The sequence below is a fragment of the Schistocerca gregaria genome, unplaced genomic scaffold (assembly GCF_023897955.1).
Source record: "Schistocerca gregaria isolate iqSchGreg1 unplaced genomic scaffold, iqSchGreg1.2 ptg000077l, whole genome shotgun sequence".
In the NCBI taxonomy this organism is placed as follows: Eukaryota; Metazoa; Arthropoda; class Insecta; order Orthoptera; family Acrididae; genus Schistocerca; species Schistocerca gregaria.
The window spans coordinates 10353819-10364556 of NW_026061710.1; positions in this window are offsets into that span (position 1 = coordinate 10353819).

Sequence of the window (10738 nt, forward strand, 5' to 3'; positions counted from 1 at the left end):
TCTGGAGGCATTCTGTAGTCTGTGGAACTTCAAAGTGTTGATGAAACACAGAATTTGCATCGGGAGTGAATACAACAGTCACAATCCGCAATTTCCTCCATGGGAGAAATGTCTGATACAGTCTACGTTTTGATCGTTCCCAGGATGACCAGTAGTTGTTTCCGATGCACATCTGGGGACAATCTGTAATCTGTGGACTAGCAGAGTGTTTATGAAACACAGAAATTGCATCGGGGTTGAATACAACAGTCACCATCCGCACTTTCCTCCATGGGAGTACCGTCTGAAACATTCTACGCTTTGATCGTTTCCTGGAAGACCAGTAGTAGTTTCCGATGCACATCTGGAGGCAATCTGTAATCTGTGGACTATCAGAGTGTTGATGAAACATAGAAATTGCATCATGATATAATACAACAGTCACCATCCGTACTTTTCTCCATGGGAGTAATATCTGAAACCGTGTACGCTTTGATCGTTCCATGGAATACCAGTAGTAGCTTCCGATGCACATCTGGAGGCATTCTGTAATCTGTGGACCTTCAAATTGTTGATGAAACACAGAAATTGCATCGGGAGTAAATACAACAGTCACAATCCGCACTTTCTTCCATGGGAGTAATGTCTGATACACTCTACGCTTTGATCGTTCCCAGGAAGACCAGTAGTAGTTTCCCATGCACATATGGAGGCATTCTGTAATCTGTGGACTAACTGAGTGTTGATAAAACACAGAAATTGCAATGGGATTGAATACAACAGTCACAATGCGCACTTTCCTCCATGGGAGTAATGTCTCAAACAGTCTACGCTTTAATCGTTGCCTGGAAGACCAGTAGTAGTTTCCGATGCACATATGGAGGCATTCTGTAATCTGTGGACTATCTGAATATTGATGAAACACAGAAATTGCATCGGCATTGAATACAACTGTCACCATGCGCACCTTCCTTCATGGGAGTAATGTCTCAAACAGTCTACGCTTTGATCGTTCCCTGGAAGACCAGTAGGAGTTTCCGATCCGCATCAGGAGGCATTCTGTAATCTGTGGACTATATGAGTGTTGATGAAACACAGAAATTGCATCGGGATTGAATACAACAGTCACCATGCGCACTTTCCTCCATGGGAGTAATGTCTCAAACAGTCTACGCTTTGATCGTTCCCATTTAGACCAGTAGTAGTTTCCGATGCACATCTGGTGGCATTCTGTAATCTGTGTACTGTCAGAGTGTTGATGAAACACAGAAATGGCATCGGGTTTGAATACAACAGCCACCATGCGCACTTTCCTCCATGGGAGTAATGTCTCATACAGTCTACGCGTTGATCGTTCCCTGAAAGACCAGTAGAAGTTTCCGATGCACATCTGGTGGCATTCTGTAATCTATGGACTATCAGTCTTGATGGAACACAGAAATTGCATCGGGATTGATAACAACAGTCACCATGCGCACTTTCCTCCACGGGAGTAATGTCTCAAACAGTCCACGATTTTATCGTTCGATGGAAGACCAGTAGTACTTTCCGATGCACATCTGGAGGCATTCTGTAATCTGTGGACTATCTGAGTGTTGACGAAACACAGAAATTGCATCGGGATTGAATACAACAGTCACCATGCGCACTTTTCTCCATGTGAGTAATGTCCCCAAGAGTCTGCGCTTTGATCGTTCCCTGGAAGACCAGTAGTAGTTTTCGATGCACATCATGAGGCATTCTGTAATCTGTGGACTATCAGAGTGTTAATGAAACACAGAAATTCCATCGGGATTGAATACAACAGTCACCATGCGCACTTTCCTCCATGGGAGTAATTCTCAAACAGTCTACGCTTTGATCGTTCCCTAGAAGACCAGTAGTAGTTTCCGATAAACATCTGGTGGCATTCGGTAATCTGTGGACTATCAGAGTGTTGATGAAAAACAGAAACAGCATCGGGATTGAGTACAACAGTCATCATGAGCAATTTCCTCCTTGGGAGTAATGTCTCAAACAGTCTACGCTTTGATGGTTCTCTGGAAGACCAGAGGCAGTTTTCGATCCACATCTGGTGGCATTCTGTAATCTGTGGACTATCAGAGTGTTGATGAAACACAGAAATTTCATCGGGATTGAATACAACAGTCACCATCCGCACTTCCATCCATGGGAGTAATGTCTCAAACAGTCTACGATTTGATCGTTCCCTGGAACACCAGTAGTAGTTTCCGATGCACATCTGGTGGCATTCTGTAATCTGTGGACTATCAGAGTGTTGATGTAACACAGAAATTGCATTGGGATTGAATACAACAGTTACCATGCGCACATTCCTCCACGGGAGTAATGTCTCAAACAGTCTACGCTTTGATCGTTCCCTGAAAGACCAGTAATGGTTTCCGATGCACAACTGGTGGCATTCAGTAATCTGTGGACTATCGGAGTGTTGATGAAACACAGAGAATGCATCGGGATTGAATACAACAGTCACCATGCGAACTTTCCTCCACGGGAGTGGTAACTCAAACAGTCTACGCTTCGATCGTTCCCTGGAATACCAGTAGTAGTTTCCGATGCACATCTTGTGGCATTTTGCAATCTGTGGACCCTCAAAGTGTAGATGAAACACAGAAATAGCATCGAGTTTGAATACAACAGCACCATCCGCACTTTCCTCCGTGACAGTAATGTCTCAAACAGTCTACGATTTGAACGTTCCCATGAAGACTAGTAGAGGATTCCGATGCACATCTGGAGGTAATCTGTAAACTGTGGACTATCAGAGTGTTGATGAAACATAGAAATTGCATCGGGATGGAATACAACAGTCACCATCCGCACTTTTCTGCATGGGAGTAATATCTGAAATAGTCTACGCTTTGATCGTTCCATGGATTACCAGTAGTAGTTTCCGATGCACATCTGGAGGCATTCTGTAATCTGTGGACCTTCAAAGTGTTGATGAAACACAGAAATTGCATCGGGAGTTAATACAACAGTCACAATCCGCACTTTCCTCCATGGGAGTAATGTCTGATACACTCTACGCTTTGATCGTTCCCAGGAAGACCAGTAGTAGTTTCCCATGCACATATGGAGGCATTCTGAAATCTGTGGACTATCTGAATGTTGATGAAACACAGAAATTGCATCGGGATTGAATACAACAGTCACCATGCGCACTTTCCTCCATGGGAGTAATGTCTCAAACAGTCTACGCTTTGATCGTTCCCTGGAAGAACAGTAGGAGTTTCCAACGCACATCAGGAGGCATTCTGTAATCTGTGGACTATCTGAGTGATGATGAAACACAGATATTGCATCGGGATTGAATACAACAGTCACCATGCGAGCTTTCCTCCATGGGAGTAATGTCTCAAACAGTCTATGCTTTGATCGTTCCCAGGAAGACCAATAGTAGTTTCCGATGCACATCTGGAGGCATTCTGTAATCTGTGGACTAACTGAGTGTTGATGAAACACAGAAATTGCATCGGGAGTGAATACAACAGTCACCATCCGCACTTTTCTCCATGGGAGTAATTCTCAAACAGTCTACGCTTTGATCGTTCCCTGGAAGACCAGTAGAAGTTTCCGAAGCACATCTGGTGGCATTCTGTAATCTATGGACTATCAGAGTGTTGATGAAACACAGAAATAGCATCAGGATTGAATACAACAGTCACCATGCGCACTTTCCTCCATGGGAGTAATGTCTCAAATAGTCTACGCTTTGATCGTTCCCTGGAAGACCAGTAGTAGTTTCCGATGCACATCTGGTGGCATTCTGTAATCTGTGGACTAACAGAGTGTTGATGAAACACAGAAATTGCATCGGGATTGAATACAACAGTCAATATTCGCACTTTCCTCCATGGGAGTAATGTCTCAAACAGTCTACGCTTTGATCGTTACCTGGAAGACCAGTAGTAATTTCCGATGCACATCTGGAGGCATTCTGTAATCTGTGGACTATCAGAGTGTTAATGAAACACAGAAATTGCATCGGGATTGAATACAACAGTCACCATGCGCACTTTCCTCCATGGGAGTAATGTCTCAAACAGTCTACGCGTTGATCGTTCCCTGGAAGACCAGTAGTAGTTTCCGATGCAAATCTGGAGATATTCTGTAATCTGTGGAATATCAGAGTGTTGATGAAACACAGAAGTAGCATCGCGATTGAATACAACAGTCACCATGCGCACTTTCCTCCACGGGAGTAATGTCTCAATCAGTCCACGATTTGATCGGTCGATGGAAGACCAGTAGTAGTTCCCGATGCACATCTGGAGGCAATCTGTAATCTGAGGACTATCAGAGTGTTGATGAAATACAGTAATTGTGTCGGGATTGAATACAACTCTCACCATGCGCACTTTCCTCCTTGGGAGTAATGTCTCAAACTTTCTACGCTTTCATCGTTCCCTGTTAGACCAGTACTAGTTCCCGATGCACATCTGGAGGCATTCTGTAATCTGTGGACTATCCGACTGTTGATGAAACACAGAAATTGAATCGGGATTGAATACAACAGTCACCGTCCGCACTTTCCTCCATGGGAGTAACGTCTGAAACATTCTACGCTTTGATTGTTTCCTGGAAGACCAGTAGTAGTTTCCGATGCACATCTGGTGGCATTCTGTAATCTGTGGACTGTCAGAGTGTTGATGAAACACAGAAATGGCATCGGGTTTGAATACAACAGTCACCATGCGCACTTTCCTCCATGGGAGCAATGTCTCATACAGTCTACGCGTTGATCGTTCCCTGAAAGACCAGTAGTAGTTTCCGATGCACATCTGGAGGCATTCCGTAATCTGTGGAGTATCAGAGTGTTGATGAAACACAGAAATAGCATCAGGATTGAATACAACAGTCACCATGCGCATTTTCCTCCACGGGAGTGATATCTCAAAGAGTCTACGCTTCGATCGTTTCCTGGAATACCAGTAGTAGTTTCCGATGCATATCTGGTGGCATCCTGTAATCCGTGGACTATCAGAGTGATGATGAAACATAGAAATAGCATCGAGATTGAATACAACAGTCAACATGCGCACTTTCCTCCATGGGAGTAATGTCTCAAACAGTATACGTTTTGATTGTTCCCTGGAAGACCAGTAGTAGTTTCCGATGCACATCTGGAGGCATTCTGCAATCTGTGGACCCTCAAAGTGTAGATGAAACACAGAAATTGCATCTAGTTTGAATACAAGAGCACCATCCGCACTTTCCTCCATGGCTGTAATGTCTCAAACAGTCTACGTTTTGATCGTACCCATGAAGACTAGTAGAAGATTCCGATGCACATCTGGAGGCAATCTGTAAACTGTGGACTATCAGAGTGTTGATGAAACATAGAAATTGCATCGCCATGGAATACAACAGTCACCATCCGCACTTTTCTGCATGGGAGTAATATCTGAAACAGTCTACGCTTTGATCGTTCCATGGAATACCTGTAGCAGTTTCCGATGCACATCTGGAGGCATTCTGTAATCTGTGGACCTTCAAAGTGTTGATGAAACACAGAAATTGCATCGGGAGTGAATACAACAGTCACAATCCGCACTTTCCTCCATGGGAGTAATGTCTGATACACTCTACCCTTTGATCGTTCCCAGGAAGACCAGTAGTAGTTTCCCCTGCACATATGGAGGCATTCTGAAATCTGTGGACTATCTGAATGTTGATGAAACACAGAAATTGCATCGGGATTGATTACAACAGTCACCATGCGCACTTTCCTCCATGGGAGTAATGTCTCAAACAGTCTACGTTTTGATCGTTCCCATGTAGACTAGTAGAAGATTCCGATGCACATCTGGAGGCAATCTGTAAACTGTGGACTATCAGAGTGTTGATGAAACATAGAAATTGCATCGGGATGGAATACAACAGTCACCATCCGCACTTTTCTGCATGGGAGTAATATCTGAAACAGTCTACGCTTTCATCGTTCCATGGAATACCTGTAGCAGTTTCCGATGCACATCTGGAGGCATTCTGTAATCTGTGGACCTTCAAAGTGTTGATGAATCACAGAAATTGCATCGGGATTGAATACAACAATCACCATGAGCACATTCCTCCATGGGAGTTATGTCTCACACAGTCTATGCTTTGATCGTTCCCAGGAGGACCAGTAGTATTATCCGATGCATATCTGGTGGCAATCTGTAATCTGTGGACTGGAAGACCAGTAGTAGTTTCCGATGCACATCTGGAGGCAATCTGTAATCTGTGGACTATCAGAGTGTTGATGAGACATAGAAATTGCATCATGATGGAATACAACAGTCACCATCCGCACTTTTCTCCATGGGAGTAATATCTGAAACAGTGTAGGCTTTGATCGTTTCCTGGTATACCAGTAGTAGTTTCCGATGCACATATGGAGGCATTCTGTAATCTGTGGACCTTCAAAGTGTTGATGAAACACAGATATTGCCTCAGGAGTGAATACAACAGTCACAATCCGCACTTTCCTCCATGGGAGTAATGTCTGATACAGTCTACGCTTTGATCGTTCCAAGGAAGACCATTAGTAGTTTCCGATGCACATCTGGAGACAATCTGTAATCTGTGGACTAGCAGAGTGTTTATGAAACACAGAAATTGCATCGGGATTGAATACAACAGTCACCATCCACACTTTCCTCCATGGGAGTAACGTCTGAAACATTCTACGTTTTGATCGTTTCCTGGAAGACCAGTAGTAGTTTCCGATGCACATCTGGAGGCAATCTGTAATCTGTGGACTATGAGAGTGTTCATGAAACATAGAAATTGCATCATGATATAATACAACAGTCACCATCCGCACTTTTCTCCATGGGAGTAATATCTGAAACAGTGTACGCTTTGATCGTTCCATGGAATACCAGTAGTAGCTTCCGATGCACATCTGGAGGCATTCTGTAATCTGTGGACCTTCAAATTGTTGATGAAACACAGAAATTGCATCGGGAGTGAATACAACAGTCACAATCCGCACTTTCTTCCATGGGAGTAATGTCTGATACACTCTACGCTTTGATCGTTCCCAGGAAGACCAGTAGTAGTTTCCGATGCACATATGGAGCCATTCTGAAATCTGTGGACTAACTGAGTGTTGATAAAACACAGAAATTGCAATGGGATTGAATACAACAGTCACAATGCGCACCTTCCTCCATGGGAGTAATGTCTCAAACAGTCTACGTTTTGATCGTTGCCTGGAAGACCAGTACTAGTTTCCGATGCACATCTGGAGGCATTCTGTAATCTGTGGACTATCTGAATATTGATGAAACACAGAAATGGCATCGGGATTGAATACAACAGTCACCATGCGCACCTTCCTTCATGGGAGTAATGTCTCAAATAGTCTACGCTTTGATCGTTCCCTGGAAGACCAGTAGGAGTTTCCGATCCACATCCGGAGGCATTCTGTAATCTGTGGACTATATGAGTGTTGATGAAACACAGAAATTGCATCGGGATTGAATACAACACTCACCATACGCACTTTCCTCCATGGGAGTAATGTCTCAAACAGTCTACGCTTTGATCGTTCCCAGGAAGACCAGTAGTAGTTTCCGATGCACATCTGGTGGCATTCTGTAATCTGTGGACTATCAGAGTGTTGATGAAACACAGAAATTGCATCGGGATTGAATACAACAGTCACCACGCGCACTTCCTTCCATGGGAGTAATGTCTCAAACAGTCTGCGCTTTGATCGTTCTCTGGAAGACCTGTAGTGGTTTCCAATGCACAACTGGTGGCATTCTGTAATCTGTGGACTATCAGGGTGTTGATAAAACACAGAGAACGCATCGGGATTGAATACAACAGTCAACATGCGCACTTTCCTCCACGTTAGTGATATCTCAAACATTCTACGCTTTGATCGTTCCCTGGAATACCAGTAGTAGTTTCCGATGCACATCTGGTGGCATTCTGAAATCTGTGGACTATCAGAGTGTTGATGAAACACAGAAATAGCATCGGGATTGAATACAACAGTCACCATGCGCACTTTTCTCCGTGAGAGTAATGTCTCAAACAGTCAACGCTTTCATCGTTCCCTGGAAGACCAGTAGTAGTCTCCGTTGCACATCTGGTGGCATTCTGTAATCTGTGGACTAACAGAGTGTTGATGAAACACAGAAATTGCATCGGAATGGAATACAACAGTCAATATTCGCACTTTCCACAATGGGAGTGATGTCTCAAAAAGTCTACGCTTTGATCGTTTCCTGGAAGAGTAGTAGTAAATTCCGATGCACATCTGGAGGCATACTGTAATCTGTGGACTATCAGAGTGTTGATGAAACACAGAAATTGCATCGGGATTGATTAAACAGTCACCATGCGCACTTTCCTCCATGGGAGTAATGTCTCAAACAGTCTATGCTTTGATCGTTCCCTGGAAGACCAGTAGTAGTTTCCGATGCACATCTGGAGGCATTCTGTAATCTGTGGACCTTCAAAGTGTTGATGAAACACAGAAATTGCATCGGGATTGAATACAACAGTAACCATGAGCACATTCCTCCATGGGAGTAATGTCTCCCACAGTCTATGCTTTGATCGTTCCCAGGAAGACCAGTAGTATTATCCGATGCATATCTGGTGGCAATCTGTATTCTGTGGACTGGAAGACCAGTAGTAGTTTCCGATGCACATCTGGAGGCATTCTGTAGTCTGTGGAACTTCAAAGTGTTGATGAAACACAGAATTTGCATCGGGAGTGAATACAACAGTCACAATCCGCACTTTCCTCCATGGAAGTAATGTCTGATACAGTCTACGTTTTGATCGTTCCCAGGAAGACCAGTAGTAGTTTCCGATGCACATCTGGAGACAATCTGTAATCTGTGGACTAGCAGAGTGTTTATGAAACACAGAAATTGCATCGGGATTGAATACAACAGTCACCATCCGCACTTTCCTCCATGGGAGTAATGTCTCAAACAGTCTACGGTTTGATCGTTCCCAGGAGCACCAGTAGTATTATCCGATGCATATCTGGTGGCAATCTGTAATCTGTGGACTGGAAGACCAGTAGTAGTTTCCGATGCACATCTGGAGGCAATCTGTAATCTGTGGACTATCAGAGTGTTGATGAAACATAGAAATTGCATCATGATATAATACAACAGTCACCATCCGCACTTTTCTCCATGGGAGTAATATCTGAAACCGTGTACGCTTTGATCGTTCCATGGAATACCAGTAGTAGCTTCCGATGCACATCTGGAGGCATTCTGTAATCTGTGGACCTTCAAATTGTTGATGAAACATAGAAATTGCATCGGCAGTGAATACAACAGTCACAATCCGCACTTTCTTCCATGGGAGTAATGTCTGATACACTCTACGCTTTGATCGTTCCCAGGAAGACCAGTAGTAGTTTCCCATGCACATATGGAGGCATTCTGAAATCTGTGGACTAACTGAGTGTTGATAAAACACAGAAATTGCAATGGGATTGAATACAACAGTCACAATGCGCACTTTCCTCCATGGGAGTAATGTCTCAAACAGTCTACGCTTTAATCGTTGCCTGGAAGACCAGTAGTAGTTTCCGATGCACATATGGAGGCATTCTGTAATCTGTGGACTATCTGAATAATGATGAAACACAGAAATTGCATCGGGATTGAGTACAACAGTCACCATGCGCACCTTCCTTCATGGGAGTAATGTCTCAAACAGTCTACGCTTTGATCGTTCCCGGGAAGACCAGTAGGAGTTTCCGATCCACATCAGGAGGCATTCTGTAATCTGTGGACTATATGAGTGTTGATGAAACACAGAAATTGCATCGGGATTGAATACAACAGTCACCATGCGCACTTTCCTCCATGGGAGTAATCTCTCAAACAGTCTACGCTTTGATCGTTGCCATTTGGACCAGTAGTAGTTTCCGATGCACATCTGGTGGCATTCTGTAATCTGTGGACTATCAGAGTGTTGATGAAACACAGAAATTGCATCGGGATTGAATACAACAGTCACCATGCGCACTTCCCTCCATGGGAGTAATGTCTCAAACAGTCTGCGCTTTGATCGTTCTCTGGAAGACCTGTAGTGGTTTCCAATGCACAGCTGGTGGCATTCTGTAATCTGTCTACTATCAGGGTGTTGATAAAACACAGAGAACGCATCGGGATTGAATAAAACAGTCACCATGCGCATTTTCCTCCACGGAGTGATATCTCAAACATTCTACGCTTTGATCGTTCCCTGGAATACCAGTAGTAGTTTCCGATGCACATCTGGTAGCATTCTGAAATCTGTGGACTATCAGAGTGTTGATGAAACACAGATATAGCATCGGGATTGAATACAACTGTCACCATGCGCACTTTTCTCCATGGGAGTAATGTCTCAAACAGTCAACGCTTTGATCGTTCCCTGGAAGACCAGTAGTAGTCTCCATTGCACATCTGGTGGCATTCTGTAATCTGTGGACTAACAGAGTGTTGATGAAACACAGAAATTGCATCGGGATTGAATACAACAGTCAATATTCGCACTTTCCTCAATGGGAGTGATGTCTCAAACAGTCTACGCTTTGATCGTTTCCTGGAAGACCAGTAGTAATTTCCGATGCACATCTGGAGGCATACTGTAATCTGTGGACTATCAGAGTGTTGATGAAACACAGAAATTGCATCGGGATTGATTACAACAGTCACCATGCGCACTTTCCTCCATGGGAGTAATGTCTCAAACAGTCTATGCTTTGATCGTTACCTGG